Source organism: Anastrepha obliqua, chromosome 6 (assembly GCF_027943255.1).
Source record: "Anastrepha obliqua isolate idAnaObli1 chromosome 6, idAnaObli1_1.0, whole genome shotgun sequence".
Lineage (NCBI taxonomy): Eukaryota > Metazoa > Arthropoda > Insecta > Diptera > Tephritidae > Anastrepha > Anastrepha obliqua.
The window spans coordinates 59,705,270-59,730,432 of NC_072897.1; the positions used below are offsets into that span (position 1 = coordinate 59,705,270).

Consider the following 25,163-nt stretch of genomic DNA (forward strand, 5'->3'; position numbering starts at 1 on the left):
ATACAAGAAGAAATATACAAATACATTTAGCTTTGGTGGGAAGAGACATAAATTTTTATATGAATACAAGTAGACGAAAATGGAAGAAATTTGTAAGTCTGTTTCTTCGGTCCGTTTGGGTATTTTTTTTTGACAACATCGAAACCAAAGCATTTGTATCATATTTTAGCTATCATAAGCCACTCGTATCATTTGTTGAAATTGAAAACATTGAGGATGAATAATAATAAAATGAAGAAAATAAAATATGAACTTTATAGCAATATTATAATGAACCTATAATTATCCCGCTCCTAATGCTGCTTTCGTCTCATTCTCTCTCAGTTTGTTTTACGGAAGGTTTCACTTCTATCGCGTCTAACCGTTAGACACGTATTTTTTTTTAAATTGAAGTGTTTCTACAAATTCTCTTTAAATGCTGTGAATAAATATGAATCAGTACAAAAAAGAAGTAAAAGATAAATAAAGAGTGATATTTTTTAACACACTTTTATTAGGACGGGTCGTATGTATGTATGTATGTATGTATGTATGTATGTAACGGAATCTTTGAGCTTAATTTTCACTGGCTTCTAAACATCTGATCGACTTGAAATTTTGCACACCTATCAAGGACCGATGACAATGCAATAATTTGATAAAAATTTTCCATTATCCTTATTGGGATTGCCAGGACTAATATTTTCTTTTTTAAATTGAAGTGTTTCTACAAATTCTCTTTAAATGCTGTGAATAAATATGAATCAGTACAAAAAAGAAGTAAAAGATAAATAAAGAGTGATATTTTTTAACACACGGACGGGTCGTATGTATGTATGTATGTATGTATGTATGTAGGTATGTATGTATGTATGTATGTATGTATGTATGTATGTATGTATGTATGGGATTGCCAGGATTAATATTTTCTTTTTTTACCTGTGGGCAAAAAGTAAGGTGAACTTGGTTGTAAAAGGAAAAATCGTCATTTATTCTTGTAAATCAATTTCATCCCCTTCAAAATAATGCCCTCTCGATGAAATACACTTATGCCAACGAGTTTTCCAATCCCCGAAACATGCCAAATAGTCCATTTCCGGTAGGTCTGGTCTCTTGAGTTTTGGGAATAGCCAGAAGTCACACGGATCCAAATCAGGCGAATACGGTGGTTGCGGAACGATATGCGTGGAATTTTTGGCGAAATAGTCACGAAGAACAAGTGCAGTGTGAGACATGTGAGATAAATTTTCCATTATCCTTATTAGGATTGCCAGGATTAATATTTTATTTTTTTAACACACTTTTATTAGCTCGGGTTGTATGTATGAATGACTGTAACGGAATCTTTGAGCTTAATTTTCACTGGCTTCTAAAAATCTGATCGACTCGGAACACACAACATAGATGACTAGATGGGAAACTCTTTTTCTCGTGAGAGCGCTGAAAAATGTGCATTTTTTATAACATTTGCCAATATTGCCATACCGGTAGAAACATGAATTGGGTATTTTTTTAAACAAAAATTGGGAATTTTTAGTTTCCACACCACCATTGAGGTTAGTATTTAGTGTGCGGTTGTGTAATAGTATATTACTCGTAAACACCTACATATACTAAAAATAAAAAATAGTTAAAAAAAAATTAAAAAACACGCTTTTTTACTAATCGAACTAAAAAGTAGAAAATAAAAATAGTTTAAAAAAACTAAAAAACACGCTTTTATTGCTGATCGAACTAAAAAGTAGAAAATAAATTTTAATGACAAAGGGACCTATAATGAAGTAATAGCAAATCGAAGGATCAGTTATAGTCAACTACCTCAGAACAGAATTATAACAAAAATTAAGATACCAATAGAATAATTCAAATTAGAGTTAAAAGCTATCAAAAAGCTATTAAAAACAAATATCAGCTGGATTTATGTGATTAGATAATCGTTTCAGATATCTAGTACTATATTTTCGAATTTCATTCTTTATAAAAGGAATACCTAAGTCGTTATGAATAGATTCATTGGTAATAAACCAAGGGGCATTAACAAGGCTTCGTAATGTTTTTGATTGATAACGTTGCAAGATCTTCACATTGGAGTTGCTAGCAGCTCCCCAAAGCTATATTCCGTAGGTCCAAATGGGCTTCAGAATAGCTTTGTAGATCCGTATTTTGTTTTCTAAACTAAGTTGAGAGTTACGGCCAAGCAGCCAATGCATACGTGTGTTTTAATTTTTAGTTGTTGTTGCTTAAATTTCAGATGAGGCATCCCCGTGCCTTACATAGAAGTGAAGAAATAAGATTTAAGTAGCAGATAGAAATGTGCTGGTAATATCTTTTTTACTTTGAACAGAAGTCCCTGGTGCCATACCCTGTCAAATGCTTGTTCAACATCTAAAAAGGCTGCAGAACAGTATTTTCACAGAGCAATGAGCGATTTTTAAATCGACCCGCCCTAATATATACATAAGTAATCAGAGCCTTAACACTGTCGACCTTCGTGTTTACGCCAACTCCAAATATTTTGGAATTGCGGAAGTTTCTGCATGGAATATTCAGATTTATTCGGTTAAGATGAAGAGGGAAATCAATATTGCCGGAGTACAAGGTCGAAAAGAAACAAAGCTGACAAGCTACATAGAGTGTATCTCCTGTAATAACAATAAATTGATTAATCAGCAACGAAATCAAAGGATGGAATCGGGTCAAAGCTGTCACATTACCGTATTCCGTGTGAAATCCGCTGATATCTGTTATAACTAAAAGCAAAATCAAAATATAGTACACTGAGTTTCGGAATATGAACATACGTGTGACATAGAATATTAATTTTATGAAATTAAGTTAAGCTAGTTTGATAAATTTAGGCATGTAGTAAAGCTGCTTTTTATATCCGCATTTACCCAGTCTGGTAACGTCGCTGATTTTTAAAAGTATATACATATGTACATTATGAATGAGAGAGTGGCTGTTTTTATGCTAGTTATTGGAAATAGTTTCTTCCTGCTACTCAAATAAATGATAATTCAACAACAGTGTTAACGAAATTGCGCTCGCTTGTTATCTCGGCGTTCGCTCTCCTTCGTAATTTCACGCTTGATGCGAACGGAGACGAAAGCTCTAAAGCAAGCCACGAATATTTGACCAAACAATGCAAACTTTACGAAGAACCAAACAGTTCTTACTTTTCGATACGTTTGAAACGTACGGCCGACGAAATCTGGTTAAACAAGTTAGTTATTTACAATTATATTATCAACAAATTTTTTTGATAAATTCACAATTGTTAAATAGAAGAAAATGTTCCAGTTTACGGCTAACGCAAATATTATGTGGAAGAAGAATACATAAGTGTGCATTTAAGGAGTTCTAATCTTAGCAGTAATTATGAATGTAGACATACCCACATACATATGTAAATTCCCTTAAAAATAAACCTACGCATAAACGTATATGCAATTTAATAGATAAAGAAAATGCACACATATGTAACTCACTAAGCTATCTAGTATGCAACAGAAAAGAGGAGAACAAGAGCTTCGCGGATGGAATGCCTGTGAGAAGTGGTTACATATATGATTGATACAATAAATAACAGACGTTAGCAATAAAGGAAAAACCATCGACACATTACTGTGTTTTTGCGTGTGTTTATGTTCATGTTTCAATGTTTATTCGTCAATGCGTGACTACAAGCTTTATGGATAATATAGTGCAGCGTGTACAATAGCCATACCTTCCCCATAAGATGTTTAAACATTTTTTGCAAGCACATTCATACATATGTGCATACGTATATGTGTGTATAATAAGGCAGTTATATTTGTAATATTGACAATATTAGTATGTTTCAAAGCCATTTCAGAAACAGCAGAATCCAGGATGTTAGGTGGGGTGTATTAGCAATTAAAGGAAATCGGAGACTGACACAGCCACACACCCCTAAGTTGCAGCTCATTGGAAAAGTAAATACAAATAGATAATATACATATGTAGTTTATGAAAAACCCTGACTGTTGGTTGCTACCATCGTTTAAATACAGTACGGTGACGACGCTTTGCAGCGAAATATCCATTACCATTAGGGCTCAATTTACGGTATCTACATACAATGCATACAGTATGTCAACAAAGAGTTTTGGCATAGAAAATAAATTCAATTTTTCTACTTCAATAGAAAAAATTAGCACTCTTTATTTATAATTGCGTAATATCAAAGATTATGTTTTGCCAGGCATTTTTAAAAAAAGTATTTAAATTTAAAGTATAAATAAAGCCGAAATTGTTCACTGAATGATAAAACGAACATATCAAAGTGATCATTGCAAATAGAAGTTAATATTGCATCCACACATCCTGAAGAAATTAAAAAAGCAACATGTAAAAACAGTTTATTGACGGTGTCGAAATAGTGTCTTATTTGTTTTTGTTACTCTAGATCATGTTTTTCCAAAGAATTTCAAGTTTTTTTCTCTTTAAATGCTGTGAATAAATATGATTCAGTACAAAAAAGAAGTCAAAGATAAAAAAAGTGTGCTATATTTTTCTATGGAGCATATTGACATACTGTATGTATGCATGTAGTATGTTTGAATCTCCAATGGTTTACCATTCTCTAAGTATGATTACAAGCTGGATTGAAATCTTACGAATTTTTGTACGCTGCTTGTAACTTACTTAGTTAAACATATTTTACAAATACATTTTCAGGGTAAGGATTAAGTCCAAGAGTAGATTTTCTTGATGAACATTCGGTTTTCTATCTGTAAAATGCGTATAAAAAATTACATTTCTAGAGATAAAATTCAAACACTCAAAACACCAAGGCCTCTAATCACGCAGAATTATTAGTATTTGTAGTAGTTAATGTACACACGGCTTTGTAACTAATCCAATTTTCCAATTTTTTTGTTTTGTTTGGTTTTTATTTGCTTGCAATAATAGGCGCGCATACCATTACTTATGCGATTAATATTTTTTATTTTGCAAACTAATTTCTTGAATTTTTTTCATATACATATCCAGAAAAGTGTGACGTTGATGCAAAATCATATATGTTATTTTATTTCTTTAAGTAATATTGCGCAAATTTATTGGTCTTGTTTAAATTTTCTTGTTTTAAAGAAAAATATTCTTTTGTCAGCTGACAAGGATTATCATTTTTGTTTAACTAGCCTGGAGGTGGCAACAAAGTATAAACAAGGTATTTACATATGTACATATGTAAGTTAATATTTTACATTTCGATTTTAATTTTTTAAAAAGGACAATCGGACTATTGTCCGATTCATTTGTCTTTATTCGTTTAAGCTCAACTTAAGATTAATTACATTATGTTTCTTACTTCTACATTACACCTATTTCGACCATCAATATGCTGACTGTTGTTGACTCATTATTGTTGCTGATCGATACATTTACTAATTTGATGTAAATGTTCGTGGAATGCTGATGCAGCGTCAGCGGTTATAACAAATTCACCGGATGTATTATCGGTGCCACTAACCCATGGGGTTATTGTCCAATTCGAGGTTTTGTAAGGTGTGGTGTTAACTCCTTTCGTCTTAAGTATGATTGTCCTCGATCATTAATAGAAGGGTAAGTCGTTGAATTTTACGTATGTTGGAATGTCATTACTTTCTTGTTGCGGGCTTCCTGCTTTAGGCTTTGATACTTCTTTCTCGATTTATTGTATCTTTATTGATTTTTTTCTTTAGCAAAATGAAAAGCGCAATGGTTATCACGGATGTTATGGATATTAAGCCTCCGATGGATAGTGTTGCCTTTTTGAGAGAATTTATTCTATGTGTGTTGTTTATATGTAAGTCCTTTAGGGACTCGAGCGAAAGTATCTCGATATGGTTCTTCTCTAATGGAGTTGGCTGTAATATTGCTGGGATAGATGTAATTGGCATTACTTCTATATTACTATATTCTTTGTTGTTGATTCTATTGGTAGCGTTGTAAAATATTACAACATGGGTTCCGTTTATCTCCTGTGCCATTTTATTGGCTTCTATTTTACCGCTGAATTTGTTGAGTAGAATTACGCCTTTGTTTATTTTTTCTATTGTTGGTATGTGGTGGTCATTGCTATTTATCATTCTAGATATACATAAATCATTACTAATATCTATGACATCTGCTTCTTTGCAAATCATTAAATCATTGTAAGTTTCACATTTATTTTTGATATCATATAATTTATCTTTTCCTTTTAGAATTTCTTTGTATTTTGTTTCAATTATAATATTATTCATTTTCTTAACAGGTCTTACAATTATGCCTTTGAATGTTTCACTTATTGTTAGGGGTATTTTAATAATATAAATGATTTTCATATCTTTACTCAAAACGTTTATTTTTGCTAATCTTAGTGCATCTTCGGCACTCGTAAATGGAACATTTTCCATTTTTAGTTTGCTAATTGAAAATTCGATTTCTTCTTTACTTAGTAATACAGAGTTAATTATATCGCTCTTTGCCCATTGAATGGCGTATCCTATATTAATTAATTCTTCTTCTATTAATCTAATTTTGTTTTGCAAATTTACTATAGTTTCCATTACAATACTATCATCTTTTCTGATGGTGTTCAACATCTTATTTACTATGCCAGATATAATATTTATACGTTTTTCAAATACATTGTTTATTACTACTTGTTTGTCGTTGTTTTCATTTAGATTATTCAAATTATTAGTTATTATATTTAAGTCTTCGTGATCAGGAGATCCGGCTATAAATTTCCATGCCTTTCCAAATTATCAATTGATATTTTCCTTTTAATGTCGTTAATAGGTTTTAGGGTATTAAGGATTTCGAAAGTTTGGATTGTTTCACGTTTTAGGACGGGATATAGGAGGTGTGAGGAACTTTCGTCGCTATGGTCTGTAGTTGTAAGAGTATTAATGTCCGTTTGTGGGGGTCTCGAAAGTGCGTCTGCTACGACGTTGGTTTTTCCGGGTTTAAACTTCATCTCGTAGTTATATTCTTCGAGGATGCACTTCCACCTTTTCATTTTTCCATTATGGTTTTTGTTGCTTAATGCAAAGTTGAGCGGTTGGTGATCTGTAAAAATTACAACTTTAGCGGATCCGTATAAATAGTTCCTCAGTGAAGTGAGGGCCCAAATTATTGCCACCATCCATTTCAATTTTCATTCGCGGCATAACTTTCCTCTGACTTATTCAGTGATCGGGATATGAAGGTAATTGGCTTTCCTGATTGTTCGAGGACAGCACCTAGCAGCGTAGTTTGATGCATCTGTCGTAAGGTGAAACTCCTCTTTGAAATTGGGGTATGATAAAATAACTTCTTCTGAAGTTAACGCTGTTTTTATATTCCTGAAGGCAGTTTATTGAACGCAACTAGCTTTTTGCTGGAGGCATTTTTGGACACTCGTCCATCTTCCCCTCTCAAAAGCGAGGTCAGAGGTTTTGCTAGCATGGCATAATCTCTGATAAAGCGCCGATAATAGCCTGATAGTCCGAGGAAAGGTCTAAGGTCTTTCAAGGTTTTTGGACATGGAAAATTTTGAATTGCACTTACTTTGACGGGATTGGTTTTTATACCTTGCGGGGATATGATGATTCCTAAAAATTCGACTCCCTTTCGAAAAAACTCACACTTGTCCAATTAGACTTTCATATTCGCTTTTTCTAGCGTGTGAAAAATTTGTTCGACATTTTGGAGGTGGCTCTGTTCGTCTTTGCCAAACACTATTATGTTGTCTATATAGACATAACATGTTTTACCGATATGTTCCTTCAAAATGTCGTCTAAAGCTCGCTGAAAAATAGCGGGTGCATTCTTTAGACCGAATGGGAGTCTAGTAAACTCATATTTTCCGTTATTAATTGAAAAGGCTGTCTTCTCAATGTCGCATTCCTTTAATGGAATCTGATGGAAGCCACTTTTCAGGTCAAGAACGGAAAAGTATTTGTTATTTCCTAGTTGTGAGATGACTTCGTTAATTTCTGGGATTGGGCTGCCTGGACTAAATTCCGTCCTTCTTGTCTTATAATATTGTTCACTAGTCCTGTCACTAAGATAGTCAGTTGGTCCATGTTAAATGAATTGGAGTTGCAATTCGAAACACCTGGTTGTAGGGGTGCGTTAAGAACAGGGGGTCGGACAAGATTATTGGGGTTTGCCATTGTTAAGAATTTACTTAATTTTGGCTTTTAAAAATTAAACTGAAAATTTGTTTTAAAAATTTGAATTAGAAATTTTAATTTCTTCATTTTAAATTTTTACTAAATTTGGTGTATTTTTTTCTTTTCTTAAAGTATTTTTTATTATGTTTTCCTTCATACTTCTCTGGAGGGTCCCTTGGGTGGTGAATCGCAGAGAGTTTATTTTTAACACACTTTTATTAGCTCGGGTTGTATGTATGAATGACTGTAACGGAATCTTTGAGCTTAATTTTCACTAGCTTCTAAAAATCTGATCGACTCGGAACACACAACATAGATGACTATATGGGAAACTCTTTTTCTCGTGAGAGCGCTGAAAAATGTGCATTTTTTATAACATTTGCCAATATTGCCATACCGGTAGAAACATGAATTGGGTATTTTTTTAAACAAAAATTGGGAATTTTTAGTTTCCACACCACCATTGAGGTTAGTATTCAGTGTGCGGTTGTGTAATATATTAGTATATTACTCGTAAACACCTACATATACTAAAAATAAAAAATAGTTAAAAAAAACTAAAAAACACGCTTTTTTGCTAATCGAACTAAAAAGTAGAAAATAAAAATAGTTTAAAAAAACTAAAAAACACGCTTTTATTGCTGATCGAACTAAAAAGTAGAAAATAAATTTTAATGACAAAGGGACCTATAATGAAGTAATAGCAAATCGAAGGATCAGTTATAGTCAACTACCTCAGAACAGAATTATAACAAAAATTAAGTTTCTAAAGAATATTTGGAAAAACACATTCAATCAATTCATCTATCGATTTCGTAATTGCACAAAAATTGTTCGGTACAGTAATCAATCCGTTGGTTCTGTCGATTTGTATTTTGCCATCACCAATTTGTAACAATTGTTTTGAAAACTCATGGGCAGCTGGATCATTTTGTAGGTGAATACGCATATTAATGTTCAGTGTCAATTTTTGTACATATCTTCAAAGAACTGATGACTTCAAACATGCATTTATTTCATCAGCAGGAGTTGACCGAGGAATGACAGGCAATGTTTGTCGAAAATCCCCTGACAGTAATATCAAAGCACCACCAAAAAGCTGTTGGTTACCACGTAAATCTTGCATTGTTCGATTAAATGCTTCTAGTAATTTTTTATTCGCCATTGTACACTCATCCCATAAAATAATTGACGTTAATCGCAGAACTTTTGCCATAGCAGAATTTCTTTAAATATTGCAAATTGGAGTTTCAATCACCTGTACATTCAATGCCAATATTAATGCAGAGTGTGCTGTCCGACCACCTTCTTATAATGTAGCAGCAATTCCCGAAGATGCAAGTGCCAATGCAATTTTCTGTTCCAATCGAATAGTGGCTAAAATCCGTGATATAACGAACGTTTTGCCTGTACCACCAGGTGCATCCAAGAAATATAACCCACCTGCATTATTGGAAATGGCTTGCATGATTGTGTCACATAAATGTTTTTGCTGAATATTCATTTTGGTTATATTCGATTGTACAAATAAACGCAAATCATTAGAATTGAATTCCTGCTCACGTTGCAATTCACGATCAAACAGATCATGCATGTCACGATTTGGTGCGGTCATACCCAATTGTACTAATGTTTTATTTGCAATCCGTAGACACATATCTTCAATTGTTATCAAAGCTTCGTTGTACATTTCCAAAGTTATCAACAAATCAGGATTTCTTGCATGATGACGCATACGAATTAAAATATCTTCTGCAATATTATGTTTATATTTGTTTCATAATTCAAGTGGATTTGATGGCATACATGTTGATAATATAACGGCAAACAGCATTCGTATTTATTGAGGATGAGCCGAAATAGATGCATCATGAAGTGTTGAATCCCAATGTGCATCATCCTCCAACAAATGCAAAAGTTGGCATGCTTCACGGTATGTTTCACACAAATGACTGTTGACTGTTCTCAATTCTTCAAATGATTTTGGGCCATTCACGTTAACTAATAACAATCTCAAATAAAAACACTCAACATTGTTTGGATGTACTGTATATATTCTGCCAATTGCATCTGTTTGGAAAATGCCAGGATGTCCATGAACTGCTGTTCCTTGTTTACGTCTTTGAAATTTTTTCGAAGACACATTCCATGTGTAATACTGAGGCACTTCAGAATATAACAAAGTTATCGCAAATGTATCAGTTTCGCATAATTTGAAAAAACCTGTTAACGTAGTTGCTGGGGGTTGCGCTGCTCTTTCCAACAAATTTGCTACATTAAAATAAACACGTTGGCCATTCTCAAGATGCACAGCCAAGTGAACAACCGCAGGATGCCTTTCGTGCATTGGAAACGACATAATCCTCCAGACAGCTTCATTGCTACTAATATAGCGACCCATTTGATACTGAGTAATTTCATCATTTCTATTATCACCACCAACACCGAAAATAGCCATATCGCTCCCTTTATTTACATACTTGAAAATATATTTAATGGAGTTGACAGAATTACAATATTCCACATTTATATGAGCGTTGAATATTTTCGATAATAATGGGCAATACGGAAACACCTAACGATTATCAACTTCAACTTCCTGGTTATGCATTCTAATGATTGCCGTTTTGCCATTATCATTAGGTGATCTACGTCGATACAACGGATATCCGCCATTGCCCGTTATTGTGTCTGAAGTAAATTTCCTTGGGTATCGTTTCGAACACTTTTCATCAATCATACATGGTGAATTCACATTTAGTTCACCGCACGGTCCATGTATCATGTTTTTAACGACAACTTGAAATAACTCAGGATCAGCAGTGTGGTTAGGAATTTCAGCTGATATAAGGATATCGATTTGATCCGGAGTTATTTTATGTACCAGCCAAATTAGTATATATGCGTGCGGCAATCCCCGTTTCTGCCATTCGATGGAGTACATATGGCAACGCACCTCCCCAAATACATATAAATTCACAATTAAATCCATAAGTGCTTTACATTTTTGCCGAAATGGATACTCATGTGGTTCAAACACATCCTAGGGCTATCCAGGTCCACGTTTTGGTCTATATCTCGAGACCCTAGTTACGGAGGGGCATTAAAAATACTCTATACTATAGAAATCATCAACGGCTCCCATTTGCTACCCATATTGTACGAACACATCCTTAAGTTATCGGGGTCCACATTTTGGCCGATATCTCGAGACCCTAGTCACGGAGCGGCATCAAAAATACTCTATACTATAGAATCATCAGCAGCTTCCATTTGCTGCCCATATTGTACAAACACATCCTAGGGTTACCCGGGTCCACGTTTTGGATTATATCTCGAAACCCTAGTCACGGAACGGTATGAAAAATACTCTATACTATAGAAATCATCAACAGCTTCCATTTGCTACCCATATTTTACAAACACATCCTAGGGTTACCCGGGTTCACGTTTTGGCCTATTTCTCGAGACCCTGGTATCCGATTCTTAAAATTTCAAAACACAAACCATCTACTGAATAGTCCAAACAAAGCCTAAAAATTTGGTTTGGATAGGTGAGCCCGTTCTTGAGTTATAAGATTACCAAGGAAATGTAACTTCTTTTTATATATATAGACTAGCATTACCCAGTGGGCTTCGCACCACCATACATAAAATGTTTTTTTTTTTTTATATCGCAAAAAATTTTTCATATTAAGTTTTCTTTATAGAACTTGTAAAATGTTTAAACAGTTGAATTAGTCACAATAACCTTTTCTGTACTTTTTTAAAATTTGATTGTGGTGGTCACCTATATACAGGTAAGGTGAAAGAGCCGATAAAAACTTGTAATTAAACTTTGATTCTTTAATATCAATTTCAATTTCTTACGCTAAATAAATTATGCTAAAATAAATAAAGTTAAAAATGTTTTTCCAGTTCCTCCTGGAGCATTCAATTTTTTATTATATTTTCGTCCAAAATGACTTGCAATTCGATAAAAAATTGATTGCTAAAAGGATTTGATTTGTGAACACAATAACGTACAAAATAAAATGAAATAATTTTTATTTTTATTTCGGAAAAAGAAGAGCAACGTTTAATTTAATACAATTGTATACACAACATTTTTTGTTTTATTGTGTGGTGCATAAATAAACAAATTTTGTGACGCTCCAACTCTCGAACATGCAACGTATAGTTGGCCGTGGGAAAAGCAAGTTTCCTCTAAATTAACTCCACAAACCTGGAGCGTTTGCCCTTGGGCTTTGTTTACGGTCATAGCAAAAGATAGCCGAACAGGAAATTGAAGACGTTTAAATTCGAATGGCATGTCCGTTGATATTAATGGGATGCGCGGTATTGGTACAATTTCACCTTTTGCTTTGCCAGTGAGAATTGTTGCTTGAATTAAATTTGGCATCAATTTCTTCACTGAAAGTCTCGTCCCATTATAAAGTTTCGGTGCATTAAGATTTCGGAGAAGTATAATCGATGAAACAACTTTCAAATTCAAATTATGCGGTGGCATGACTGGTGGTTCCAAAGAATTTAAAAATTCGACCGGATAATTGACTGCGTCTTCATTATTCATAGCAGTATCAATGGATTTATATGTTACCGAATCACCTGGCAATTTTTCCTGGATGTGGAAATTGATTTCATTGACATTGATATTTTTTGGTGCTAAAATTGCACGTTCTCGTAACCAATCATGGTTATTGTAATTTTGAACAATATTTGGGAAAACGCGATCAATGAGTTCTTGTTTTGATGATACAATTATGCAAAAATTATTCGGTAACATGATAAACCCATTTTGATCACTTGCAATTTTTCCATTGCCAATTTTCAGCAATTGCTTTGAAAACACGCATGTTGGTCGTCAACGAAAGCCTTTGTACGTGTGCCCACAAAAATGAACTTTTCAAACATGCATTAATTTCATCAGCTGGTGTTGATCTCGGAATAACAGGCAACGTTTGACGAAAATCACCAGATAACAATATTAATGCACCGCCAAACAGCTGTTGACTCTGTCTCAAATCTTGCAATGTTCGACTTAAGGCTTCCAAAGATTTTTTATGGGCCATTGGACATTCGTCCCATAAAATAATCGATGTTTGTTGCAAGACTTTAGCCATTCCAGAACTCCTTGAAATATTGCATGTTGGTGTTTCAATTGCTTGCATGTTCAATGGCAATTTCAAGGCGGAATGTGCTGTGTGGCCGCTATCAAGTAATGTAGCTGCAATACCGGAAGAAGCAAGTGCCAATGCGATTTTTCGTTCCGACCGAACCGTTGCCAATATCAATGATATCAAAAATGTTTTTCCAGTGCCGCCAGGTGCATCTAAAAATACAATCCACCAGTGTTGTCATTGACAGCTTGCATCACTTTGTCATATGCATCTTTTTGTTGATCATTTAATTGTGGAGTATACGTTTGTACGAACGCACGCAATTCATCACGATCGAATTGCTGTTCGCGTTGCAATTCTCGTTCAAATAAATCATGCATTGGACGATTTGGTTGAGTCAATCCTAATTGCCCTAATGCTTTATTTGCAATAGTAAGGCACAAATCTTCGATCATTATCAAGGCTTCATTATACATTTCCAATGTCAGCAGCAATGCAGGATCATTTGAACGATGTTGAAGTCGAATAAAAATGTCTTCAGCCTTGAAATCTTTGTATTTATTCCACAATTCCAGTGGATTTGATGGAAAACATGTTGATATTATGATCGCAAATAACATACGAATTTGATTTGGTGGAGATGGAATTGATGCATCACGAAGCGTAGAATCCCAATGCGTATCATCTTCCAGCAAATGCAATTGGTGACATGCTTCACGGTATGTGGCGCACATTTGACCATTGATAGTTCGTAAATGTTGGAATGATTGCGGTCCATGTACGTTCACCAACAAAAGTCGCAAGTAAAAACATTCAATATTAGCTGGACTAACTGTATAAATGCGTCCCAAAGCATCTGTTCGAAAAATACCTGGATAACCATCAACAGATGTGCCTTGTTTGCGACGTTGACATTTTTTTGTTGATGCATTCCATGTGAAATAGTAAAGTCCTGGCAAATTCATCCGTTTCACATAATTGGAAAAAAGCTGTCAGTGTAGTTGCTCGTGGTTCTACTGCTCTTTGTGCGGCATTTGCAGCAGTGAAGTAAACACGTTGGCCGTTTTCAAGATGAACTGCCAAATGTACAACAACGGGATGTCTGTCATGAATTGGAAACGATAAAATACGCCATACAGCTTCATTCGTACTAATATAGCGCCCCATTTGATACTGTAAAATTTCATCATGACTATTTTCAGGAGCCACTCCAAAAACAGTCATATCGCTGCCCTTATTCACATACTTGCAAATATATTTGATTGATTTTACAGAATTGCAATATTCTACATTTATGTGAGCGTTGAACATTTTTGACAGTATCGGTGAGTACGGAACTATCCACCGGTTATCGATTTCGACGTCTTGATTTTGAAGTTTAATTACAGTTGATTTACCGTTGTCTTCAGTTGATCGTCGACGATACTGTGGATATCCATCATCTCCTGTAATTGTTTCAGCAATCATTTGTTTTGGAAAACGTTTCGAACATTTGCCATCAATCATACAGGGAGAATTTCGATTAATATCACCACAGGGACCGTGAATCAAATTTTTCGTGACAACTTCGAATAGTCCTGGGTCGATGGTTTGATCTGGAATTTCGGCCGATATGGCAATATCAATCATATCAGGTGTTATTTTGTGTACCAACCAAATCAAGATATGTGCGTGAGGTAAGCCCCTTTTTTGCCACTCTATGGTATACATAAAGCACCGCACTTCTCCAAATACACGGAGTTTGACAATCAGATCCATTAATTTTTTCAATTTTTGTTGAAATACACGGGCCGTTATGCCATGCCGATCTTTTGGCACCTGACCATCAAATAAACAATCAGACACATCGACCCACTTCGGATTGCATGTAAATGTGATGAATAGATCCGGTCGCCCATAATTTCGTACATATGTCATCGCATCTTGCGTATATTCATGCATATGACGTGGGCTACCAACATATGATGATGGTAAAATTGTTAAACGGCCGATATCATTCACATTTTTATCCTTGATTATTGCGTCACGCAAATGTATGTATTCCTCTGATCTCAATCGGGCTTGATTGTGACGGATGAAATTGAATCTCTCACTTTCAATTTTGGCGTACATATCGACGATATATTGATGCGAAAGTTGATTGCATCGCAAAATAAAATTGTTTTCTTGAATCCTCGAATCATCAATCGATACGAATAAAAATTCATCGCACTGACGGCTTTCGTTGATTTTTGACCTGTAATGCAAAAATTAATTAGCGTATGAAAATTATTTAAAAATCATATTTAAACAAAAATAAAATGTGTATGTACCAGTTGTTGGATTTATCATTGGTATGTTGATATGATAGCCATCGTCCCCTCTCCAAAACAAAATGGGGTATTGCAATGCATCATAACAGCGATGGAGTTCTGAAATACGTTGTAATTGCTCATTTCTACGATACAAAACAATATTTCGTGGCCGAAACTGTTCACCAACCACAACAATGGCTACTTCATCAATCGTTGGTACATTAAATCGTCTGGCGTGCTCCCCACTTGGTGTTTTATCGGCTTTTATTATGATTTTGTGGCCATGGGTGGGCATCAGATCGAGTGCCACTTTGAACAATTTCACCAATTCATTGTGTTGACGGAACATTGTTTGCAATTCATTCACGATTGATCTTCTCGTATTCGTCGAAATTGCACAGCGCTGATCTAATTCACGATTCTCATCACCAATAAAATATATTTGCAAAAATTGATGGTCACCATCTGGGAATGGTAGTAAAGGCCCAGATCTATGGTATATTTGACCTTGAATCTGTAAAGTTCGAGAAATATATGTAGATAACGGATCTGAATATTTAAAAACATCGAACACATCAAACGAAGTAATAACCTTAAACGTCGGCATAAATCCATTTCTTATAATATTTGTAGCTCCAAAAGATTTCATTTGAAAGCATTAATTGTATTTTTTAATGTTTAAGAGGAAATGCTTCGACGTTGGTGAATTGCCAAAAACCAATGAATGCAAAGGTTCTGGCGGAAGTTCTAGCAATTTGACTTTCCCACCAGCACAGAACACACCAGGCGTTTCGTTTCTGAATTTAATTGCTTTGCAATGTATACATTCTACATTCATTTGGCCAATGTATGCATGCATGCTGTAATCAATGGTGGCATCGTAATTGAAAGCCGCACGTTCCATTTGATGTATATTAAAAACGGACGTACGCCCACAACGGTTTCTTGGTGCTTCACTATTAACCGACTGATTTCTCCGTTTGTGTCGTTGTGTTTCCACTTCATTTCGTCGAACACGATCTTCTTCACTTTGTGATCTTCGATTTAATGCTGTAGCATTTGATTGAAGTGAGCGTCTGCCAATGTTTGCTCCAATCCAACCAACCAACCAATACTCACATAAAATGTTAGGAACGGCTGCACCGATTTCAATCAAGCTTCACACAAACCACCTCCTCAAAGATAGAAAATAACTCTAAAATTCTTGTGTTAATCGGTTCGGCGGCTCTTGAGTTATAATATTACCAAGGAAATGTAACTTCTTTTTATGTATATAGAATGTTTGCTCGTCTTGCACGTGGCATTCTTTCAGTACAATATATTACTAATTAAATGTATTAGCACAATATTGAAAATTATTTCAAAAAACAGTATATTACAGGCATTTCGTATGAGAGGAAACCATTACTCACATAAAATGTCAGGAACGGCTGCACCGATTTCAATCAAGCTTCACACAAACCACCTCCTCAAAGATAGAAAAGAACTCTAAAATTCTTGTGTGAATCGGTTCGGCGGCTCTTGAGTTATAATATTACCAAGGGAATGTAACTTATTTTTATGTATATAGAATTTTTATGTATATAGAATGTTTGCTCGTCTTGCACGTGGCATTCTTTCAGTACAATATATTACTAATTAAATGTAATAGTGAAATATTGAAAATTATTTCAAAAAACAGTATATTACAGGCATTTCGTATGAGAGGAAACCATTACTCACATAAAATGTCGGGAACGGCTGCACCGATTTCAATCAAGTTTCACACAAACCACCTCCTCAAAGATAGAAAACAACTCTAAAATTCTTGTGTTGATCGGTTCGGCGGCTCTTGAGTTATAATATTACCAAGGGAATGTAACTTATTTTTATGTATATAGAATTTTTATGTATATAGAATGTTTGCTCGCCTTGCACGTGGCATTCTTTCAGTACAATATATTACTAATTAAATGTAATAGCGAAATATTGAAAATTATTTCAAAAAACAGTATATTACAGGCATTTCGTATGAGAGGAAACCATTACTCACATAAAATGTCAGGAACGGCTGCATCGATTTCAATCAAGCTTCACACAAACCACCTCCTCAAAGATAGAAAAGAACTCTAAAATTTAAAACTCTAAGATTTATGAAATGCTAAGTTCTAAGTAAGACTTAAGTTCAACTTAAAAATGTATTGTAATAATGCATTGTACATTGACAAAGTTATACCCGTCCCAAATAAATTAACTTGGTCACACCTAAAGCACTACATACAGGTATATACTCTCTGGGTTCAAGTTAGTAAAAACTAATTATTGCATATTTTATTCCTTATATTAGCATAGACGACTTCGAAAAAAGTTTTTTTTTGACAATTTTTTAAAACCTGAATATTTTGTATTTTCCAGACGCGTGCCAGCAAGTGAACTACAGAAAATTACAATAAAAATGTGATTCATATGTACCTTTTCTTAATGTAATGAAACACTAATATAAACATAGTAAGCACTTTTAACAGTCAACATAAAAACAAAATAATAATATTAATATAAAAATACTGGTAATAATAATAAAAAATAGTTGCAAGACAAATAAAGTTCAGCCGAAAAATTGTTAGCAGAACATGACGCGGAAAAGAAGCCTACTCCGACTATTTTATTTTTAAACATGAAAACAAGGAAACTTAAGTTTTGAGATCAAATTAAACAACTAAAAATTCACAAAAAGTTATAAATTTACCTACACGAGCAGTATAAGGACAAATTCGTTATGTTATAATAATACAAATGGTTAGGACAAAAACACATATGCGCAAATATGATAAAACAAAAATTGCCTTCAAATATAAAGTGTTGTCAAATACCCAAACCAAAGAGCAAAGTGAGCAATTCTAACTAACATTAGATACAATTAAATCAAGTTAAAGTTAAGGAATACAGAAGTATTGCTCCAAGTAAATCTTAAATCAACGAATTCAGAAAAGTGATCACGAATTTTTCGTAAATAAAACCAGACAAAAAATTAAAACGAAAACACAAGCATATATTTTAGGCTTAAGCGTTCTTTGTTATTAGTGATTTTTAGGCGTCGTTGTCGTTAGCCGTCAAATAACTTTTATGTAGATGTCCGTATTGTCAAATATTTTGCATATTTGCGCTTAGTTGACTAGTTATCCAATATATAAACCAAATTAAATAAACATAAATATTAGATGAAAATATTATGTGAATAACAGCAAAGTGCCAGTGCAACGGAGTTCCGATGAAAAACTAAAAGAAGATAAAAATATTTTAAACAAAATAAAAAAAATTCCTATAAAATATTAAAATGATATGCACTGCAATAAAAATAAAAACAAAAACATAACGCAAAATAAATAAAAGCAAAGTTGAAGCAAATATCCCTACGGAGTACAGGTCTAATGAAATGTATACCAAATACAAATAAATTTTAAATTTTGAATTTCCAATCAAGCTTTCAAGTTTAAATTGATTGCTGATAGCAAATCAAAAACGATTGCTTAAATGTGGGTGCAAAAATTACTAAATCAGAATAAATAACAGAATTTAAAGCAAGTTTATCAATATTAAAATTATCTGAAACATATTGAGATTTCAAATTTCAATTGCAAATACTTTTAAACTATTTCGAAAACACTTGTGAAACCTACAATCAAACACTAAATTAATAAAAACAAATACTCTGTATTTCAATATTCTGTATGAACTCATAAAAACTGCATTAGTAATAATAACATTCAAAGAGGCACGGAGAGACCAGATCCTTTCGAACAAGGATTTGGAAAGCGAAAATTACGATTCGATAATTTATGGAAAAACCGGGATTTGTTTCAACTCACGGACGTTAAGGTAGGTAAAAAGTGAAATGTGTGTGAATATGAAGGATTTTAAGGAAGCATGCGAGTGATCGGCTATTTCAAATTGACTTTTCACTAATTTCAGTGTTTTTTCTAAAAAGCATACATAAAAGATAACTATTAAAAACGCCAATTTTGAGATTAGCGTAATTTTATGTCAGTTATACAGCTTTGTTCTTTGACGGCTGTCGTGTGTGCATATGCATGAGTTTTAGTCCCTACAAGACAGCTGACTATCATATAAGCACTCATATTATCATCATCACTATCCTCATTAGACTACACATTTTCGTTCTAGCCATGGAAAAGTTCTGATAGTTTCCCCTTGTCTGTGTGATGTTTTAACTCTCTTTTACCAATAGCAATTTCTTATAACTGAAAAATATATTTACTATGCTCTAAAGGCAAGGCAACTGCTGACAACTAAACTCCTCATTGTCGCCATCACAAACTTCTCCGCACTAATAATCATACTTCTCATTTTTATTTTTGTTATCAAAAAGTGATAAAAACTCCACATTTTCGTTGAAAAGTTATAAGCACTGATGACAAAAACTCCTCATTTTCGTAATCATAAAATGTTTTATTTAGAAATATATAAAATCAATACATTTTTGTATTCATTAGAAAACTCTTAAATATCAATTCGGTGTTTCCTATATGCCTATATGAAATTGCTATTGGGAACAGAGAGATAGAATTCACACCGACAAGAGGAAAGGAATATCAAATGAAATATTTGATTTCCCTATTAAAAAATGTTGTATATGCCATTCTGGTAATGCGCATGTATTAGAGACTAATAAAATAATTGTAAATGTGTTGGAATTTTCGCCGAAAGTACATAGCACTGTCTTGTAGGGGTCATAGTGAATACACGGACGTTCAACGCACGAATATTGGGAAAATCTACATACATATAACCGAAATGGTTAAAGTTTTGCGGCCTAAAATTTCGTCATCTCACGCTGCGCGATATGAATTGCTGATCAAGATCATACAATTAGATGCATTGGATTTTTTAATTCGAGAAACAATTCTTAACCCAAAGAACGAAATTTAGCTGAAACAAGCCACAAATGTTATTGTAAATTGCATCATCAATTAAGAGGCGTTCTTTTATCGGATGTGTGATGATGCCTTTACTTTTTATTAAAATATAAACATCTGCAACTTTTAACCCTTGAGTTGCCACCCAAAAATCTACATACTCTGCCTCCCGCGTACCCCGACGACAATTTTTTGGGTAAAAGTCCTCTATATCCCGAAATATTTATTTATTTATGTTGTAAGCAACTTTCGTACTCTATATCAGGTATCAGCTGCACCCTAAATTTCGCGTTTTTGTGAGGGCTGAGTGGATTGAAGTTGAAAGGTAAGCGAAAAGATCGGTTTTCCTAATCTTTTATACCTAAGGTATTATTATTTATTATTATTAGAAGGCCATTACGCACTGCGACCAGAGTTGATCTATTGTGCAAGACCTATTTTGTAACCCTAGAGTTTAAGGCTTTTTATAAATTTTAGCACTATTGTGGGTTTGTTGTTCCAAAGATTACATGGAGATACTACGATACCACCAAGGTGGTGAAGTCTTTGTCTGCCCAGCGCAGGACATTCACAAAGCACATGTTCTGAGCTTTCTATATCCATTTCGCAAAAGCGGCAGACATTGGTCTCTGATAGACCAATGTTATTTAAATGATACCTCAGGCTGCAGTGACCTGTGAGGTATCCTGTTAGAAGACGCAGATCTACTCTGTTTAGTGAGAGTAGCTTGTCTGATATTCCTTTGTTGGGACTAAGAAATTGTCTGGCTTGACGCTGACCGGCACAATTTAGCCAAGGTATTACCTAAGGTATGTCCGAGAACACTTTTGAAACCAATATGGTTAAACATTATTAACCATTAAACATTTTGAAAAGCAGTATAGTTCAGTTTTCATCGTCGAAGAAGCAAGCGGTGCGCAGTCATTACTAAGACAGTTTAGATACTTAAGCGTACGTGAGAACGCGTGTGTTAATATTTTATGTGATTGTGTAACTTTATATTGCGTGACGTATTTTCTGAAATTTGTGTATACTTTTTGAAGTTTTTTTTTTATCTAAAATAACAAATAAAATTGCAATAAGTGCAAAACCATGGAGGAGTTATCAAGATCGGATTTTTTGAGGTAATGTTAAGAATATAAGTAAATAGGATATCAAAAATATTTATAATACATTTATTTTTTATTAAGATTGAATGAAGCTGAAAAAGATGCGTATTTGAATCAGCTACTAGGCGAGGACAATGACGATAGTTTGGATCCTTCGGACAGTGAAGACGACGAGTGGTTTCCAAGCGGCAATAGAACGCATAATTCTCGTGATGCTGAAGCGTCAGATAATGAAAAATTTGAAAATGAAGAAAGTGCAAATGTCGACGAAGATCAACAGCAAGAAGAAGAAGAAGAAGGCGACGACGATGACACCGAAAGAGAAGTTGACGCTGGGGAGGGGAGCGAGGATGAAGCAGCCGTATCCACAGGTAATTTCTGTTTTCTATTATTGTGTATACCGAAATATTCCTCATAGTACTATAACGCTAGAGCACAATGTGTCTCTTCGTTTTGCAGCAGGTAAAAACTCTCTCTCTCGTCAGGTAGAATCGGTGTATGCACATTGGCGGGGCTCGTCTGTGCCTATGTTACAATATATTACAGCAGTGCTGTCCAAAATGAAAAATGTGAGTGTATAAGTAAGAACGAGAGAATGGGAGCAGCCCAGTGGGAAATTTAAACCAAAATAAATAAATATTGGATTGGAGTAGAAAATTTTTGTGGGAGGAATCGAAATGCCTTTTGATATTACATCTATAGCTTCCTTGGAACGACTTGTAACATAAAAGGCATTGCAAGTCGCCAAAGGCATTTTCTAGCATAAAAAAGTTCTCACAGGGCATTGTATTGCATACACTAAGCGTCGCGGACAAACTCGGTGTTTATTCGTTGCTGGTTTGCTAACGACTGAACGATGGAGAGTAAGAATACGTGTGATCAATTGATGTATGGAATGGACAGCACTGTATTACAGGCAAATTTACTTATGATCACACCGCTACTATACTGCACTGCAGCCAAATCCTAACTGACGAGAGAGTCAGTATTTTTGACTATACAAAATAGCAGAAATACACTCTATGCCTACAATATTATACTTACCCGACCATTACTTAGATAGTCTCTCTTTTACAGTGTGTATTTCAAGAAGTATAGTAAATATATAGGCGAAAATATGTAAAAGAAGAAAATATTTACATGAATTTTTTATGTGTTTCAGACAGCACCAGTACAACATTTGTGGCTAAAGTCAAAACGGTTTGGAATAAAACTCCGCAACCAAATGGTCTAACTCCTGCGAGCAATATCGTAAGACAACGGGCTGGGCCACATACATAGGAATACAAAAATGTTAACAATTGCCGATACATTTAAAAAAATTATAAAAAGCAGAAGCTATGTATGAAGATTATAATAACAAAAATCCTCAAAAGGAGCCGCGCATATGGAAGAAAGTTACGGTAACAGAAATGTATTCTTTTTTTGGAATTTTGTTAATTGCGAGTGCAAATAACTCAAACACAGACCACGTAGATGAAATGTGGAAGAAAAGCGCGTTCCCTTTATACCGTGCAACGATGGGACGAAGAAGATTTCAATCCCTTTTACGGTTTTTACGTTTTGATGATCATATTACACGCCGTATACGAGCAGCCACAGACAAAACTGCACAAATAACTGATGTATGGAATATGCTGAATGCAAACCTAGCAACGTGTATAGAACAACGGAACACTTGACTATTGATGAACAGATTCTTCCTTATCTAGGAAGATCGAAGTTTACCCAATAAATGCCATCAAAGCCTGCTTAGTACGGTCTCAAAGTATTTTGAGTGTGCGATGCAGGTAATGCTTATCCGCTTAAATGGATTCTCTATGCAGGCAAGCAAGGTAATACTTGTCGTCGCTTACAAAGGATCTGGCCGAAACATTAGCATGGAGAGATTTTTTACAACGTTACCGCTGGCTAAAAGTCTTCTTTCTAGGAACCTTACTATCGTTGGTAATTTGAAAAAAGAAAAACGTACATTCCTCCAGAAATGAAACCGTCGAATTCTACAGAACTTTTATCAACTCTTTTTGGCTTTCATGAACAAGTTACCATGTGTTATTTCATACCAAAGAGACACAAAACCGTGATCCTTCTTAGTACGATGCTATGACCTCTGATTTAGCACATCAAAAACCAGAAATGATTCTGTTTTAGAATAAAACCAAAGCCGGCGTTGATTCTATGTATCAAATGTGCATGAGGTACTCTACGCAACGGCGTAGTCGCTAGCTTTATTTTACAATGAGTTGGATATTGCTTGTGTTGCTGCTTACGTCATTTATTATGAAGATAATAATATGCTTTCCAACAAAAGCAATCGGCGCAGATTCTTTTTGCGCCAGCTTTCAGAACAGTTAGCTATGCTGGTGATTCAAGAGCGAGCTTCCAACCAGCAGGTTATGCGAAATCACGTAACGAAAGTTACTTGAAAAAACCAATAGCGATGGTAGTACCTGCTGACAATCAATGTCGAGACGTCACTGGCAGAAAAGATATAGTTGGGTCATGATACATTTGCAACAAGCAGCCTATTCGTAAGCGAAGAAAGACAAGGAAGTGTTGTGCCGAGTGCGAGAAGCCCATTTGTGATGAGCACTCAGTAATGATCAATAAATGTTTGCATTGCGATCAGTAATTTTAAATTACGCTAAAAATTAATCATTAAGATTTAATTATTTATATGTATTTCTCTATTTATTACTTTTATTCTTTACTTCTATTAATTTTTCACGTATTACTGACTGTACAAATAGTACAATGTCGATGTTTTTTTTTCGTAACAATCATATTGCAAAATGTAATAATTATTATTATATACAGTATATTTATTCAATAAACAATTTAAAAATAATATAAAATATAATTAATTACTAATAATACTTATTTACTTTTTATTCATATAAATAAAGATATTTTCATGACATAATGCATGAATCTCGTCTTTTCTGGTACCCGAATACCGAGGTGGCTTATACATTTACTTTTTTTCAAATGCAAAAATTTTTAAATCAAAAAATTTTTCAAAATATGTTCGATACAAAATAAGCCAAATCTTGGGAATCCATGAGGAAGTTGGCCTATCTCTCGTAGGAATAAAGTTATTCAACAAAATGTACGCCGATGATCCGGGGTGGCAACACAAGGTTTTAATAAAATCTTCGGGAATCCTGATATGAGTTGAGCTTTAAAAAAGTGGACCGAAATAATAACGAAAAATATCGAAAACGAAAACAATTTAAATTTTATTTCAAGGATCTTTGCATTCGATTAGCTCGAACTTCGGTTACGTTCACCCCTATTGCAAATATTGTTAAAATACATACATATGTATTTAAGTACATTCGACATAGTTTTGGTGTGTTGTTTTGTAATTTCTAACAACTCTTACAAACGGTTAGCGATTAATGCTAATACGGCATTAGTCGACTACAATTAGTCTCATTTCGAATATTCTGCATGACGCTAATTTTCGGTTAATCCATTCTTATGAACTATTATTATAATTATGATAAATCATATAAACTCCATTGGTAAAAGTTGTATGTAGACATTTGGACATCATGCGGACGGTTACAAATCGACTAGTCGATAAGTTAAGTTA

At 34.2% G+C, this 25,163-nt stretch overlaps 1 protein-coding gene across 1 annotated transcript in view; it reads left to right on the forward strand.

Moving 5' to 3' along the window:
* The first annotated feature begins 3,040 nt into the window (after window positions 1-3,040).
* The window catches only part of LOC129249818 (uncharacterized), a 30,576-nt gene continuing 8,453 nt past the window's right edge, over window positions 3,041-25,163 (forward strand). The window contains exons 1-4 of the mRNA XM_054889479.1: window positions 3,041-3,202; window positions 3,265-3,526; window positions 17,938-19,398; window positions 20,722-20,781. The gene's annotated coding sequence lies outside the window, so the exon portion shown is untranslated. The remainder of the gene's footprint in view (window positions 3,203-3,264; window positions 3,527-17,937; window positions 19,399-20,721; window positions 20,782-25,163) is intronic.